This window comes from Canis lupus, chromosome 4, assembly GCF_011100685.1.
Source record: "Canis lupus familiaris isolate Mischka breed German Shepherd chromosome 4, alternate assembly UU_Cfam_GSD_1.0, whole genome shotgun sequence".
In the NCBI taxonomy this organism is placed as follows: Eukaryota; Metazoa; Chordata; class Mammalia; order Carnivora; family Canidae; genus Canis; species Canis lupus.
This window is the reverse complement of record NC_049225.1, coordinates 73992633-74011350: the sequence shown is the minus strand read 5'-3', so window position 1 is coordinate 74011350 and position 18718 is coordinate 73992633. Positions and strand designations below refer to the sequence as shown.

Sequence of the window (18718 nt, the reverse complement as noted above, 5' to 3'; positions counted from 1 at the left end):
TATCCTTTTATCATTACATAATGTCCTTCTTTGCCTCTAGGGACAATTTTTTACTTGTAGTCTATTTTGTCTGATATAAGCATGGCCATCTCTGTGCTTTTTTTTTTTTTACCATTTGTATGGAATATCTTTATCAATCTTTATCATCCCTTCACTTTTAATCTGTTTGTCCTCAACTGTAAAGTAAATCTGTTGTAGATAGCATATAGTTGGTTCTTTCTTTTTTTTTTTAAAAAAAAGATTGATTGAAGAGTTTATCCATTTATGTTAAAGTAATTATTGATATGAAAGGATTTACTATTGACATTTTCCTAATTATTTTTGTCTGTCTTGTAGCTCTTTTGTGCCTCATTTTCTCTCTTGGTTTCTTTCCTTTGAATTTTGTTGATTTTTTTTTGTAGTAATACTCTTTTAACTTCTGTCTCTTTGATTATCTTTTATAGATTTTTTTGTGGTTACCATGAGGCTTACCAAAACATTTTATGTTTATGAGTCTGTTTTAAACAGATAACATTACTTCTATAGTACATAAAACTCTACAGTTTGACCTCCCCCTATATGCTTTATTGTGACTATTTATATCTTTTTATAGTGTGTATCCATTATCAAATATTTGTAATTATCATTATTCTTAATACTATTCTCTAACCTTTTGTATTAAAATAAAAAATGATTTATGTACCACCATTACAGTATTACAGTATTGTGTATTTGTCCGCATATTTGTTTTTACTAATGAGTTTTATACTTTCATATGCTTTCTTATTGCTGTTTGGTGTCCTTTCATTTAAACTTGAGGAACTCATTTTAGCTCTGTGCAAACTGCTAACAATTTAATTTAATTTAATTTAGTTTTTGAGGTGAACATAAATCAACTATTCTGAAGTGTACAATAGTGTCATTTTTTATATTCACAATGGTGTGCAACCATTACCTATGTCTACTTCCCAAAAGTTTTATCACCTCCAAAGGAGAACCCATATACAACCATTAAGCACACGTCCCCCTCCTCCCAGTCCTTGGGAGCCAATCTGCTGTTTCTATAGATTTACTTATTCCTTTTGTTTCATATTAATGGAATCACACAATATGTGACATTTTAGCTTTTTTCACATAGCACACCTTTTTTTTTTAGGGTTATCCATGTATCATTGTTTCATTCCTTTTTATGGCTGAATAACATGCAACATTTTGTTTATCCATTCATCTGCTGATGGCCATTTGAGTGGAGTTCAACTTTTGGCTATTGTGAGTAAATTGCTTGACTTTTCCCCCCACTTTCCTCTGCAAAGTAGGAATAATAAAATAATTCCTTACTCTCAGGGTCATTGTGAAGACTGGAACTAATACAGATCATATGTCCGGCTCACTAAATAAAAGCTCTTGGAACCATTTTTGTGTGTGTGGGATTGGAGAGAAAGAGCTATTAAAATAGACCTTTGGTTGATTTGCAGACAAGATGAACATTCCTATTTTTTTAAACATTCTTAAGGACCTACCAGTTCTGCTCATCTTACCCCATCTTCCTGTCCATATTTGGGTTACAAATCTCATTTTCAGGTCTCCTTACAACTGAAATTATTCATCTTTTTGTTATTATCTTTACCTATCTGCTTTCTTTTTTCCTCCTAGTTTTGTTCATTCAGTTTTTTCATTCATTCATTCATCCATCCATCAACCATTACGAGTTTCAGTTTTAGATGCTGGATTATGACAGGAAAAAAATTAGATTCAGTCTGAGATGTCTTCCATGGTATTATATTCTGGAGTTGGGGAGAGGAGAGACTAAAAACAAACCGTATGTCAGGGAGTGGTATATGCTGAGAAGTAAAACAAAGCAGAGAAGTGGGGTAGAAAATCGAGCAGAGTTCTAAATGAGGACTCTGAGGTGTCTTTCTGAAAGAAGTCTCCTTTTGGGAGGGAAGAGGAAAGTCACTGGGGCATTGAGCAACATGGCATGAGCTGACTTTCATGTTGAGTAGATCACCCTGCCTGCTGCCATGCTATTGACAATTGATAATGCTATTGACAGTTGTCATCTCTTTCTCCTTCTTTGGTTCCTGTCTCTGAGATTTCGCTTCATGAGCCCTTCCTGAGAGTTCACTTTGTTGATGAAATCTTTCAGAATCAGCTTTATAAGCTAAGACCATCCCTTTCTCCTTATTCCACCTCTTACCTTTTTGAGGAAGAAGGAAAATGGCACACAAAGGAAGCTTTCACCACTGACTTTTCACCATCTCAGCAGCCTCAGGTGACAAGGATCTGTAGCTGGAGGCCACTGCTTCCTTCCTGGTTCCAGTGAAGACTTCCCTGATCTTTGTCTTCACTGGGGCTGAAGGTGTGAGAATTAGGGAGAATCTTACAAGTCTTTTCTAGAGCAAGACTACCTTTTTGTCTTTGCCAATGTGCATTTTCCTGACTAAATTCAGAAATAAGGAAGGTTATTTTTGGTAACAGAAATGAAAAATCAACGAATATCCAGTTCTTCTGAAGATTCAGATTTGGGAATTCTGTACCTAGTTCCCCCTCCCCTACCTTCTCCCATGGGCATTCCATCCACACTCAGGATAATGTGGCATGGTGAAGAGAGCATTGTACTAGGACTTAGAAGGTCTGAGTCTTAGTCTGGACTCATACCAGCTAACCATGGGTTTGTTAGTGGATGGGTGTGTTAAGATAAAAAAACAGATACTTGCCTTGAAAATTCCCTGAGTAGACAAAGCCAGTTAAGTCATACAAATAAAACTTAATTTAGCTTATTTTTTTCAAGACTAACTTGATCTGGGTCATTTTTTGCTTGTGCCCCTAAAAATCATAAGCAAAACTTAAACTGCTTCTCAAGATTGATATGAGGTAGCCATTGACCAATAAAGGAAACTCTAATACTATAACCAATCACTGTAAAGAATAAAATCAATGCTTTCTCATGGTATAAGCCACTTTATAACAATATATATCCCTGAGCCTCTTACCATGTTTTGGTTTGAGTGCTCCTGGTTTGCAAATTGTCTTTTTGGTGTGTGCACAATTAATTTTACTAAGAGCTACTTCAGTGATTCATTCATTTTACTTCTGTTATCTCTGAACTTCTGACACGTAGTAGAACAGAATGAATGAATAATATGAGCTCCAGAGTCAAACTAGCAAGTTTGAGTGTGTGACACCACAACTTACTGACTATATGTAATTAGGCAAATTATTTAACTTCTATGTTTCATATTGTCATCATCTATAAAAGGAATAATAACTGTACTTACCTAACAGAACTGCTTGAGTATTAAAATGAGGTAATTGAACTAAAGCACTTAGAACAGGATCGGGTGTGCTTTTATGTTTATGATTAGTATAATTGTTGGCAAGTCAATCATCCAAGTTATGTTCGAGTGCTTGTGATCGCATATGAAATGTCTTACGGATCTGATAATGTTTGGCAGAGGAAAATGAGGCAAGTGGGTTGGTTTTATTCAATCATACAAAGGATTGCCATATGAAAGAGATACTTCTGAGTTGCTTAGAAAGTTTTTTGGAGTTTAATTCAAAATAATGGGGAACTTTTAATATAATCAATGGGGCCTGAGAATTGGAATGACCATTTTGCAAAGCAGTGAGGTTTCCATCACTGAAAGAGTTTAAGCAAAGATGGGTTCTCTGTTTGTTTTGGCTTGGTTCTCTGAGTTAGCATACAAGGGATTCCCTTCTCTAAAATGTGACTGTAAAAAAAAAAAAGTATAAGTCTTTTCTCATCATAAAAACCCCCAAATTATTTCTCAATCCCCTTTATTCTCTTACTGTTCTTTTGATCCCTTCCCTTCCTTAAGGGAATAGGTAAGTGATTACCAAACAGGTATGACGGTATCAGTGGTGGTCAAGGCTGCTAGAGCCATTTTTTAGAATGAGAAAACAGATGCCAAAAGACAATTGCATTGTGCTGTAAGCAGCCAATGAAAAGGCCTGAATAAGCTAATGACTTGGGAATATGAAAGCACTCAAGGCGTCCCTGAAGCCTGGCAGTAAGATTTAATCAATAATGGGAAACCATGCAAGTCAATATAGAAAGCTTACTTTATTTTTTATTTTTAGAAAGCTTAATTAAAAAAAAATCCCCTATATGAATGTTGGTAGAAGTTCTGAAATGTTCACACACAACCCCTGACACCTCTGTCAGCTTCTCTCTCTGCTTGCTATTACCACATTTCCTGACTTTAAATAACATGGTATACTTTTGAATCAGGTTTCCAAGATACACAACCCTCAATCAGTATTATATGGTCAGAGAACAAAATGGTGAGGCTAAAAGTGTCTACTTATATATGCCTCTTATATCTCAGATCTCCTCCATGAATCTCCTGTCTTTTTCTGCTGTCAGAGCAGCTTTAAAGGAATATATAGATATGATAGGTGGCTTAAACAGCAATTTATCCCTCCTGGTTCTGGAAGCTGGATGTCTGAGATCAGGGTGTCAGCATGTGGGAGAGCTCTGGTCACAGCTCTCCTCCTCATTCATAAATGATGGCTACCTTCTTGCTGTATCCCTACATGGCAGAAAGAGCATTGATTCCCTTCCTTTCATTATAAGGTCACTAATCTCATCCTGTGGGATTCATTTTTATGACTTCATTTAAACCTACTTACCTCCCAAAAGCCCATCTCCAAATACCATCATATTGGAGATTAAGGCTTCGACATATGAATTTGGGATGATACAAACATTTATTCCATTGCACTGGTCTACTTACTCTTGCTTCTGGGTCTTTACACTTAATGCTTCCCTTCCCTAAAGCATCCTTTGTCTTCCATATCCACATATCTTTCTCCCCTACTGCATCAGGCTGTTCCTCAAATGGGGCTTATTTCCTATCAGTGAGGCCTTCCCAGATCTTCCCATTTAAAATTCTCTCCCCCATGGCCCTCTCTCACTTCTTTTCCTATTTGTGTTTTATCATAAAATGTATCATCTTTTATAATTTGAGTTACCCCAGAAGTAGACTTCATGCCAAGAATTCAAGTATAAGTGGTTTCTTAGGAGGTGCTCTAAAGTTACTCACTCAGGTGGAGAAGAAGCTGGGCTATTTTTACACCAACTTCCATTAGTCATTGGCTGTAGGCATCTTGGGGATGGAGTACTAATTTTTGCTTCTCCTCAAGGTGGGCAAATTAGCCTTCTTTGACTTTGGGAAGAGTCTCATGGCAAAGACATGCAGATCTTGACTCCTGGAATAGGAGAAAGCACACCAAAGTGATGATATGACATGATATGATATGATGATATATGATATGATATGATATGATATATTCAGGATTATGGGTAGGGCACTGATAATATCTGCTATACAATGTGACATACAATATAGTTTATAGAGATATATCATATGTATCACAAATTATATATAACACGTGTGTGTGTGTGTGCGTGTGTGTGTGTATTCCCAATTCCAGAATGTAAGCTCTATGGGGTCAAGAATTCTTGTCTATTTAGTTCTCTGCTGAACTTAGAACAATACCTGGCAACCTGGTGCGTGTTAGTGTTGAATAAATACTTGTTGAATGAATTCATGATCTAGATCAGATATTTTAAATTGTGCATTGTGACCCACTTAGCAGGTCATGAAATTAATTTAATGACCACCAGCAATAAAGAGAGAGAAAAGAAGTGTACTGCAGGTGGTAAGGGTAAATACTGTTTTATAAAATGTTGCACTTCAATACAGTGATTTAATGTACATATTATAATTATTAAATTAAAATAAGATATATAAATTAAATTTATATTAGGTCCTGTAATACAGTTTACTTTTCACTCAGGGTTGTCATTTTTGACAATTGCTGATCTATTTTTCACTTGGAATTGCAAGGATACAGAGAAGATTAGCATGGCCCCTGTGCAAGGATGACATGCAAATTCATGAAGGGTTCCATACTTCTAGAATGCATTTAACCTTAAATGACTATCAGCTAAAATAGACTGCCATATATATATATATATATATATATATATATATATATATCATGATAACCACAAACTAAACACCTATAATAGAGACACAAAAAACACAGCAATAAACAAACATAACACTAAAGAAAACCATCAAACCACAAGGGAAGGAACCAAGAGAAGAAGGAAGGAGCAGAGAACTACAAAAACAACCAAAAAACACTTAATACAATGGCAATAAATATATACCTATCAATAATTACTTTAAATGTAAATGAACTAAATGCTGCAATCAAAAGACATAGGGTGATTGGATAGAAGAACCCCAGGCCCATCTCTGTGCTGCCTATAACAGACTCACTTCAGATCTAGAAATACACATAGACTGAGATTAAAGGGGTAGAAAAGAATATTCCATGTAAGTGGAAACATAAAGAAAGCTGATGTAGCAATAGCAATATCATATCAAATAATATCAGACTTTAAAACAAAGACTGTAACAAGACAAAGAAGAGTATTACATAATGATAAAGGGCTCAATCCAAGAAGCGATTGTAACATTCATACATAATAATGCACCCAAATTAGGAGCACTGAAATGTATAAAGCAAATATTAACAGACATAAAAAGAGAAGTTGATAGTAACACAATTAGTAGTGGGGGACTTAAAACCCCCCACTTACACCAATGGATCAATTATTCAGACAGAGAATTAATAAGGAAACATTGCCCTTAAATGACACATTAGACTAGATGAACTTAATATACATAGGACTTTCATCCAAAAACTGAAAAACACACATTCTTTTCAAGTATATATGAAACATTTTCCAGGATAGATCACATGTCTGACCACAAAACAAGTCTTAATAAATGCAAAAATATTAAAATCAGATCAAGCATCTTATCTGGCCACAAAGCAATCAATTACAAGATGAAAATTGGAAAAAACACAAAAGTGGAGCATAAACGACATGCTTCTAAACACACAATGAAGCAGTCAAAGGGGAAATCAATGAAGAAATCGAAGAAGGAAACAAAAAAATACCTTGAGACAAATGAAAATGGAAACATAATTTTCCAAAATCTATGGGATGTAGGAAAAACAATTAAAGAAAAAAGTTTATAGTGATACAGATCCACCTCAAGAAACAAGAAAAATCTCAAATAATAAACTTTATACCTAAACAAACAAACAAAAACCAAAAACAAACAAACAAAACCCAAAGTTAATAGAAGGAAGAAAATAATAGAGATCATAGCACAAATAAATGAAATAGACTTAAGAAATAGAAAATATCAATGAAACTAAAAGTGGTTCTTTTAAAAAATAAAAAGAAGATGATGAACCTCTTTCCAGACTCATCAAGGAGAGAAAGCAAAAGATCCCAAATAAATAAAATTTAAAAATGAAAGATATGTTACAACTGATACCACAGGAAAAAATCATAAGAAAGTACTATGAACAATTATACACCAAGAAATTGCAAATCAAGTAGAAGTGGATAAATTCCTAGAAACACAAAACTTACTAAGATTGAATGACAAGGAAACAGGAAATCTGAAAAGATTGATTCCAAGCAATGAAACTGAATTGACACTTTAAAAGTTTCTCAAAAACCCAAAGTCCAGGACCAGAGAGTATTATAGATAAATTCTGCCAAACATTTAAAGAAGAGTTAGTATCTGTCCTTTTCAAATTATTTCAAAAAATTGAAGAGGAAAGAGCACTTCTAAACTCATTTCATGAGACCAGCTTTATCCTGATATCAAAACCAGACAAAGACACCACAAAAAAAGAAAACTACAGGCCAATATCTCTGGTGAATATAAATGCAAAAATGTTCAACAAAATATTAGCAAGCTGAATTTCAGCAATATGTTAAAAGTATCACACACAATCATCAAGTGGGATTTATTCCAGGGATGCAAGAGTGATTCAATATCTGCAAATTAATCAACATGATACACCACATAAACAAAATGAAGAATAAAAATCATATGATTATCTTAATAAAAACAGAAAAAGCATTTGACAAAATTTAGCATCCATTTATGATAAAAACTCTCAACAAAGTGGATATAGAAGGAATGTATCTCAATATAATAAAGATCACATATGACACACTCACAGCTAATATCATCCTCAATGGTGAAAAGCTGAAAGCTTTTCCTCTAAGATCAGGAACAAGTGGAGGATGCCCACTCTTACCACTTTTATTCAACATGGTATGGACATCTTAGTCACAACAATTAGGCAAGAAAAAGAAATAAAAAGCATCAGGATTGGAAAAGAAGAAGTAAAACTATCAGTATTTGATAGATGTGAATGACGAATCCCTAAATCCTATGCCTGAAATGAATCACTCTATGTTATCTAACTGGAACTTAAATAAAATTTGGAAGAAAAAGAAGAATAAAATACCTACTAATAAATTTAACCAAGGAGGTGAAAGACCTGTACTCTGAAAACTGTGACACTGATGAAAGAAATTGAAGACAAGTTCTTCAATTAATAAATGGAAATAAGTGGGGGATCCCTGGGTGGCGCAGTGGTTTAGCGCCTGCCTTTGGCCCAGGGCGCGATCCTGGAGACCCGGGATCGAATCCCACGTCGGGCTCCCGGTGCATGGAGCCTGCTTCTCCCTCTGCCTGTGTCTCTGCCTCTCTCTCTCTCTCTCTCTGTGTGACTATCATGAAAAATAAATAAATAAATAAATAAATAAACAAAGTGGAAATAAGTAAATAAATGAAAAGATATACTATGCTAATGGATTGAAAGAATTAATATTGTTAAAATGTCCGTGTTACTTAAAGCCATCTTTAGATCCAATGCGATCCCCATCAAAATACCAAAGGTGTTTCTCACAGAACTAGAACAAGGAGTGCCAAAATTTGTATGAACCACCAAAGACTTTGAATAGCCAAAGCAATCTTGAGGGAGAACAAGAATGCTGGAGATTTCATGCTCCCTGATCCAAGTATATTACAAAGCTGTAGTAATCAAAACAGTATGCTACTGGCATTAAAACAGACATATAGATCAATGGAATAGAATAGATTCTAGAAATAAGACCACTCATATATAGTCAATTAATATATGACAAAGATGGCAAAAATATACACTGGAGAAGGCAGTCTCTTCCATAAATGATGTTGGGAAAACTGGACAGCTACATGCAAAAGAATGAAACTGGACCACTTTTTTACACTACATAGAAAAATAAATTTGAAATGGATTAAAGATTTGAATGTAAGACATGAAACCATAAAATTCCTGGAAGATAACATAGGTAGTTATCTATGACACTAATCTAAGCATTATTACTAATATTTTTTGGCCCAGTCTTTTCAGTTAAGGGCAACAAGAACTAAAATAAAGAAATGGACTTACATCAAACTAAAAAGCTTTTGCACAGTGAAGAAAACCACCAACAAAATGAAAGCATACTGAATGGGAGAAGATGTTTGCAAATCACACATCCAACAGAGGTTAAGATGCAAAATATATATAAAACTTATACAACTAAATATAGGAAAACAAACAACCTGGCTATAAAATGGGCAGAGGACTTGAATAAATATTTTTCCAAAGACTACATACAGACAGCGATAGGCCAGTGAAAAGATGCTCAATATCACTGATCATCAGGGAAATGCAAATCAAAACCACAATGAAATACTATCTTCTACCCATCAGATTGGCTATTATCCAAAAGATAAATAATAAATGTTGGAGAGGATGTGGAGAAAAGGGACCCCTCGTACACTGTTGATAGGAGCAGAACTTGGACTTGGTGCAGCTACTATGGAAAACAGTATGGAGTTTCCTCAAAAAATTAAAAATTGAACTACCATTCAATCCAGTAATTCCACTTCTGCATATTTATCCAAAGAAAACAAAAACACCAACTCAGAGAAATATATTCACTTCTATGTGAATTGCAGCATTATTTACATAGTCAAGATATGGAAGCAACCCCAAGCATCCACTGATAGATGAATGGATAAAGAAGATGTAGTGTATAGATATCATTGAATATTACTCAGCCATAAAAAAGAATGAAATCTTGCCATTTGTGACAACAGGGATGGACCTAAAGAATATTGTGCTAAGTGAAATAAGTCAGAGAAAGAAAAATACCATATGGTTTTACTTATATGTGGATTCTAAAAAAAAAAAAAAAAAAAAAAAGACAAAACAAATAGACTCATAGACATAGGAAACAAACTATTGGTTACCAGAGAGGAGGAGGGGACCGGCAAAATAGGGGAAGGTGCCTTGCCTATTTTGGGGAAGTACTAACTCCTACTTATGAAGTGAGTAAGTCATGAGGCTGTAATGTGCAGCATGTAGAATGGAGTCCCTGATATTGTAACAACTTTGTATGGCTGCAAGTGGTAACTACACTCATTGTGGGGATCATTTCGTAACATACAAAAATACCAAATCACTATGAGGTACCCGTGATCCTAGTGGGAGACTGTTTGCAAGTCTACTTCAACAAGTAAACACTTCCAACCCACTAGGAAAAGCTAAAATGGAAGGCAGACAATAGCAAGTGTTGATGAGGATGTGGAGAGACTGGAACCTTCAACACTGCCAGTGAGAATGTAAAATGATGTGACTAAAACCAGTCTGGCAGTTTCTTTCTTTTTTTTTTTTTAAATTTATTTATGATAGTCACAGAGAGAGAGAGAGAGAGAGAGAGAGGCAGAGACACAGGCAGAAAGAAGCAGGCTCCATGCACCGGGAGCCCGATGTGGGATTCGATCCCGGGACTCCAGGACCACGCCCTGGGCCAAAGGCAGGTGCCAAACCGCTGCACCACCCAGGGATCCCAGTCTGGCAGTTTCTTAAGATGCCAACTGGAGTTACCAGAGGACCCAGCAGTTCCACTCCTGGGTACATACCGAAGACAGAAGAAAACATGTGTCCACACACAAAATTTTACGTGAATGTTGATAGAGACACCATTTATAATAGCCAAAAAGTGGAGATAACCCAAATGTCCATCAGCAGATGAATGGATAAACAAAATGCGATACAGCCACACAATGGAATTATTTGGCTTCAAGGAAGGAAGTATTGATACATGCTGTAATACAGATGAACTTTGAAACCATTATACTAAGTGAAAGGGGCCAAACAAAAAAGGACATATGATTCTATTTATATGAAATGTCCAGGACAGGCAAATCCATAGAGGCAGAAAGTAAATTAATGGTTGCCAGGGACCAAGGGGATGGGGGGCGGAATGTGATCTACTGCTAAATGGTACAGTTTCTTCCTGGGTTGGTGAAAATGTTCTGAAATTAGATAGTGGTGATGTTTGCACAACCCTGTGCATATACTAGAAAGCACTGAACTGTACATTTTTTAAAAGGGTAAATTTTATGGCAAGTGAATTGTATTTCAGTAAAGCTGATATAACAAGAAAAAACTACCCACCCCCCCTCAATTTTAGAAACTAAGGAATCCAGGGCCAGAGAAGTGAGGGCTTCTCCAAGGTCCCAAAACTGGGCCCAGGCCAAGCAGACCCATGACATCACAGCACCGCTGGGAGTCCGGGTACTGTTAGACATTGGCAATTTAGTTCACGGCACAGAAGCCTCCGGCCAGGTCTCCCACTGAGCCAAAGAAAACCTGATCCTTTGTAAACATCTAAAAGGCCAGGTTGTAAGTATCTGGAGTTCTGTGGGTGACCGAGAGACAGGCCGGGCCACCAAAGGGCCTCTGTGACAGCACCTCCCTGCCGGCGGACCTGCTCTGTGGGCATCAGGATGGGCTCACTTTGCCTTTGCCCTGTGCGACTCAGCGTGAGACGCCTCCCCGGCCTCGGCCTGGCCTGGCCTCCTGCTTACCTTCAACGCAGTCATGCGAACATGTTGACACTAGGGGTCCTGCTCAAAGAGATCTTTTCAAACATTATCTTTATTATCATTTAATTCATTTTATTATTATTATTTTGTGGCTTGGAAGCAAGAATTTTCTCTGAGCCTGTCCCTCTCTTCCTGCTTCTCATTCACTCTCTCATTCTCCTGTTGTTCCTGCGTGGAAAGAAATTAGTCCTGGCTTCAGAGCTTCGGGGCTGTGTGTTGAGAGAACAGCGATTCCAATTACTGTCCTCCGGAAGGTGTTTGCAGATCTCCCTCGGTAACTTGCAGTTCTCTGCTAGGCTCACGGAAGGGCTGCAGGTAACCTGGCTGTGCTCGGCGCACGGCTGTAGGCCTTAGCCTCGAGTCACAGAGTGAACAAAGGAGACCAAACACCATTAGTTTGCTGGGGATTTTGTGAAACACATTCCCAGTGGCCACCATAGGCACAGGGGACCTCCATTCAGGTGCATCTCAGGGTGGGGTGAGGCTCTGGGTGGGGCCTGTTTAAACAAAACAAAACTCCACCAGTGTGCAATGTCCATGAGTAGGGAGAGAGAGCATGAGAACGAGGCAGGGGAACAGGGAGAGGGAGAGAACAGAAGGGACCAGAAGGGGAGGGAGGAGCAGGGGAGGGCAGGAAGGGGAGGAGAGGAGAGGAGAAAAGAAGGAACAAGTGTAGTTTTTGGTCCTACTGACCTGCTGGCCTGCGACCTTGCTCTTTTGCAACTGGCCTTTTTCAGGCTGGGAACTCAGATTCCCTCTGCCACAGGCATGAACTCCTGGCCCCTGCTCTCTCTCTCTTTTTTTAATCTTAAAAATTTTTAATTTTTATTTATTTTTATTATTTTTATTATTTTTAATTGGGGCTCAATTTGCCAACATATAGCATATCACCAAGTGCTCATCCCGTCAAGTCCCCTGCTCATTTTTATTACAGCCATCCATCCATCCAGAGTGGGCTCTCGCCTGTCCTGAGGCATGTCCTTGGGGTGGGGTACGGGGTTGGTGGGAGCCGAGAAAGGAAGATCTGGTCGCCCCACTCTGAATAAATCATCAGCCAGCTGGCTGTTAGCTAGAAAGTGGGGGAAGACACAAAATCTAGGAAATGATCATTTGATCTGCTGTTCCTCCTTTCTCTCACTTACTCTCTCCCTCTCTCTTTTTCTTTTCAAGGCAAAGTATACTCTTTCTGTCCAACATACGGTGCATCAAACAAGCTGCCTCGTTTGGGCAGTGAGACAGGCCTCCACTAGGGCTGAGAGGGCCTGAGCCGCACAGCTGGGACGCCTGGCAGGCTGGACGCCGGCCCCCCCGCTCCTGCCAGGGCAGCCCGGGCCAGCGGCCTCCCCCAGCCCTTCCAGGCCGCCTCCCACACCTGTGGGCTCCTTCGCTGGCTGGAACCCTGAAGCCACCTCTTGCTCCCCATGGGAGGAACAGGGCGAGCAGAGGCTACTCTCACAATTAGAGACAAGAGATGAGCTGGGCAGGTGGCGGGGTCACATCTCCTTGTCCCCTTCACTCTGTCTCCTGTGGGCTAATAATTCCAGGGTAGGACGGACAATTCACAGAAATCCTGTGCGCCAGGGCTCTCTCTGTGGGCAGGCTGCGGCTGCCAAGGCAAACAGCACGCTCCACTCCAGGGAAAGGCAAACACCACGACTCGTTGTTCACATGAGGAAGCAGGCCTTTGCGCTGTCCGTGGGCATTCATGGTGCCCGTCTTCCATGGCACTTGGGGCAAGTGACTTGTTTTTCTGCAGTTGTGCTCCTTGCCTTCTGTCATTCAGCTTTAAACAGGAAGTTGGTCAGTGATCTCAGGCCAAGTGGAAATCATTCCTTTGCTTGAGTCAGTTGGCTTATTGTCTCCCTGAATTTAAAAGGCCACAGGACCTTGAACGTCATGGGATTTTATACTCTTAACTGAAAGTGACGTCGGCTCCTCCTATAAACACCTTTCTTACAACCGTTTTCATCGGCTACGCAAATCTTCCAGGAAATAATACTTTTGGTTGTGTTAAACCTCTATCCCTGGGACACCTGGGTGGCTCCGCGGTTAAGCGCCTGCCTTCAGCCCAGGACGTGATCCTGGAGACCCGGGATCGAGTCCCACGTCAGGCTCCCTGCATGGAGCCTGCTTCTCCCTCTGCCTGTGTCTCTGCCCCTCTCTCTCTGTCTCTCACGAATAAATAAAATCTTAAAAAAAAAATAAACCTCTATCACTGCTATTGCAGTTTGAGCCAATCACATGGTGCGGGTTCTATGCCCGCGACAATGTCACTTCATTTATACATAAAACGGAGACCATCCAGGGCAGCATTAGTGATGAAATTGAATGCAGCTCATATACCTTTTTTCAAAAATAGGGAGGATTTGAAAATTTTTTATTATTGTAATTTTTTACTAAAGTATAACACACCATGTTATATTAGTTTCAGGTGTCCAACATATTGATCTATACATTATCCAGTGCTCGCCACAGTAAGTGTAGTCAGCACCTGTCACCATACTATGTTAGCACAATATTTTCGACTGTATCCTCTATGTTGTGCTTCTTAATCTCCAGGATTTATTTTATAACTGGAAGTTTGTACCTTGGTATCCTTTTTATCTATTTAGATGCATTCTTCACACACACCCCTCTGGCAACCATCACTTTGTTTGTTCTCTGTAATTAAGAGTCTGTTGGCTTTGTTGTTTCAGGTTCACATACAAGTGAAATCATAGAGTATTTGTTGTTCTCTGTCTGATTTATTTGACTTAGCATAATACTCTCTAGGTCCATCCCTGTTGGCACAAATGGCAAGTTTTTCTTTTTTTAGTCATCTTCCATTGAGTATATCCCCATCTTTTATGGTCATTCAGTTTCTGATGGATGCTTGTGCGGTTTCCATATCTTGGCTACTGTAAATAATGCTGCACTACACGTAGGGGTGCCTATATCTTTTGAACTAGTGTTTTTTTTTTTTTTCCTTTGGGTAAATGCCCAGTAGTGGAATTCTTGGATCATATGGTATTTAAAAACTGGAGATTTTACCACAAAATATATATTTGCAGCTTTTCTTGAAAGAATATCATCTATCTCCAGAGAGCTCCCATTGCACCTGTGGACAGTCCACTCACCTTGAGCAGTGACTTCCCTCTACGTGGCGCCCACTCCCTGCAGCCCACCTCCATCTCCCCGGTTCCCTGTTGTCTCCCTGACCCTGAAGCTGGATGCATGTCAGTTGTTATTTATCATTTCACTTGCATTGTTGTTTTTCTTAGACAAGTATTTCGCTTTGTCTAGGTTGCTACTAAAAGTGAGAAAATAAAAGTTAAACTCATAGAGCCCCATGCTTCCAGAGGAACACATGGAAAGATTCTAACATTTAAAGGGAAGGATGGTTTTTACATCCAGACTCATTAAACTTGTTCATGTTGCCCACTGTCTGCTGTGTGGATTTGCAATTGTGACATGGTGTATCTTCATTTCCAACACTCCACATGTTTATCTTCGGTGTCATCTCTATCCTCTATCACATGCCTTTTCTGACACCTCAAAGAGATGACTCAAGAGTGTAAGAGACCAACTGATCAAAGGTAGGAAGTAAGATTCACCATGGTCATTAGCAAAGGCAAAAATAAAATTTAGAAATAATAGAAGATGTGTGTTTTTCCCTTTTTGCTGGCTGGTTAGAGAAACAAGATTTCTCTATTTTGAAAAATCACTATTAGGTCTCATCAGAGACATACTTTCCCTTTTCATCACACATGGGTATAATTTGCATTAATTTTCTTCAGGATCCACACGTAAGACTCTGCAAAGGTAGTCAAAATGGTAACTTCATTTCCATAAAATACTCTTCATTTCCATAAAAGCTTTGAATTAGAGATTTTAGGGAAGCGCTTTGAGGCAGAAGACAGGTTCCAGAACAAAGCCTCAAGGTGCCAAATTCAGAAACCAGCTTCATTTCTGTTGGTAAAAAGCCAACAGAAGATGGGAGATTGGAATGCAGATAGAGTGATATTGAAAAAGGTGGATCTTTAATTAAATGTTTCCAGTTCCAGACCACCACCTGCAGTGAATCCCAGGGATCCACAGTCTCTTCTTACCACCTGCCCTGGTAAATAGCAGCCTAGTGAGCAAAACACATCAACATTAGGTAACTGCTTTCCTATGCCAGAAAGGTGTGACTCATCCAGAATGAGACATGGAAAAAATGCAGTTTTTAAGAGAGATAAGCTGTGAGAAAATGAACAATGTGGGCGGAGGTGGGGTGGGGGTTGGGAAAGGAGGGAGCTTAGGACCTCAAGAATGGAATTAATCTATTTAGGATTTCAAGGGAAAGTTATTTTGCAAGAATTTATATTCAAGTTGGCATGTGAGAGATATAGAGTCCAGGGAAAGCTTGAGAGGTGAATAGCTAAAAGGGGTATACTTCCCAGATTTTAGGGAGAGAAAGAAATCTTCACACACAATTATTTGACATTTTCCTTATTTTATCATTCATTCTGTGCATGTATGTACGCATGTAAACACAAATACATCTCTCTCTCCCTCTCTCTGGACCTATAGCTGAATCATCTAATTTCACTGTGCCTTATTTCTCACTGTGTGTGTGTGCATTTATTTTAATTTTTTCTTTTTGGAACTATTCAATACAAAGTTGCAGATAACACAAGACTACACCCCCAAATGCTTTAGCATGCAGCATCTAAGAACACAGACATTCTTTTGTACAACCACAAAAGTGTAAAGTGTGGCATTGAGACAACAATCTTATCTAATATACAGTCCATACCCAAATTTTCCAAAATTGTCCTCAAATGTCCTGTATAGCTTCTATTTTTCCCAGACTAGGATTCATGTATGGATCATGTTTTGCATTTGATCATCATTTGTCTTTGATCTTTATTCTAGAGCAATCATCCTGTGTTCCATGACGCTGGCATTTCTAATGAGTCCATACTAGCAGTCTTGTGTCTTCCTGTATTTTTTAACTTAAATGTGTATGTATGTGTGTGTGCGTGCATGCACACATACGTGTCTGTTTTGCTTGCACTAGCAGATCTCATTGTTTAAGAGCATGAGCTCTGCAACCAGATGGCCTTGCTGGGAATCATAGATTCACATACCAGGCTCTCATACAAGTTACGTAACCTCTGTGTGCCTCGGTCACCTCTAAACAATGGGCATAATATGGGTATAATTGTTACATGAATATTTAGAATATTCACATACCAGGCACATAATAGTGGCTAGCTATTGTTTTTATCAGAGAACATATTCTATTTTAATCTTACAGTAGGTAGGAGAATTTCGTGTGATTTTGGATATGTCTCAGTTACAAATGACTTGAAAATAATTTATTCTCATTTTAGGATAATAATGATTATAGTAGCATATACTAACCTCTTTTTAAGATAAAACTATGGAGTCTCTAATTACTATAGCTAATGGTCCAGATTTAAGATAATGCCAACATTATACGGTCAATTATAACACTGACTAATACATAGAGGTTAATTGTGTGGTTTGGGTTGTAAAAATATCTTGGCTGGCCATCCAGCTTGGCTACTTGCAACCTATTTAAGCAAATCACTTATCTCTCTGAACTGTCATTTCTTCAGCTGGTAAGTGGGGATGATTACAAATATCTGAGAGACATGTTTCTAAAACTCCAGGTTCCTTTCCTGGCATCCAGCAAACCTTTTAAAATGCTTGCTTTCAAAGTAGTAGTGTGAAGTCATCCCTGGGACGAAAAAATCCATTCACGAGCTTGCTTTCCATAGATGTTACTAACGCTAAATAAAATTACTAAAAATTACTGAATATTGGTGATTTTATGAAAATCTTAGCACAAATCTATTTAATATTAGCTAGACCATCCTATCTCCCTTACGCGTTTCTAAAGGATCTGGACACTCTTTAGGTGATGTATGGAAATCTGTGCCCCTGCAGGGTAAAAGCATTTGAAGATTTGCATTCATTTGTGAGCATTGTTTTGTTTCATTCTGTCGCTATTAAAAGTTGGTAAGCATTTCAGAGAGAAGGAAGACACCATTTGGAAAGAACATGTGCTGTGGAGAGACAGCCTGACACTGTTCCTTATTAGGTAGTTGGTAGTGGGAAAACAACCCAACACTTTCACGCTCTAACTTCTTTTTTGATATAAATTTATTTTTTATTGGTGTTCAATTTGCCAACATATAGAATAACACCCAGTGATCATCCCGTCAAGTGCCCTCCTCAGTGCCCGTCACCCAGTTCCCCCAACCCCCCGCCTACTTCCCCTTCCACTACCCCTAGTTCGTTTCCCAGAGTTAGGAGTCTTTCATGTTCTGTCTCCTTTTCTGATATTTCCAACTTCCTTTTTTGTGAGAAAACATGTAAAAAACAGTGCCTAAAACCTAGGGACCATATTCTATTAATGCCTCCCTACTTGACCTATCTTCCTCCCTCCCTTCCTCCATCCTTCCTGTCTTTCTTCCTTCTCTCCCTTCTTTTCTTCTTCCCTTTCATCATTCACATCTTCCCTTTCTTTCCCTTCCTCTTCTCCCTTCTTGGGGACAGTAGCCAATGCTAAGTACATAAGTTAAGACCAGGTCCAGGGAAATAATTTTAGAGGGTTTTTAAGAAAGATCCCATCCATTCCCTCTGATGGCTTGAAAAATACTGCATCTGTACCCTACATGTATCTCTAACCTTGGGGCAAGGGCTTCATGTGTACCTATGCCAAGAAAGGATCTACTTTTCTTTCTTTTTCTTTTTTCTTTTCTTGTCTATTTTTTTAAAATATTTTATTTATTTATTTATTTATTTATTTATTTGAGAGAAACAGAGAGCTGGAACAGAGCATGAGGGAGGGGGAGAGGGCAGAGGGAGAGGGAGAAGCAGGCTCCCGGCTGGGGCAGGGCTAGATCCCA

The 18718-nt window shown here is 38.6% G+C and overlaps 1 protein-coding gene and 1 non-coding gene across 2 annotated transcripts in view; both read left to right on the top strand.

Moving 5' to 3' along the window:
• The window catches only part of LOC119871597, a 150020-nt gene that overhangs the window by 9097 nt on the left and 122205 nt on the right, over positions 1 to 18718 (top strand). The gene's annotated exons all lie outside the window — the stretch shown is intronic.
• LOC119871666 lies at positions 5819 to 5922 on the top strand. The gene has a single exon (XR_005358739.1). It is a non-coding gene; the product is annotated as a U6 spliceosomal RNA (small nuclear RNA).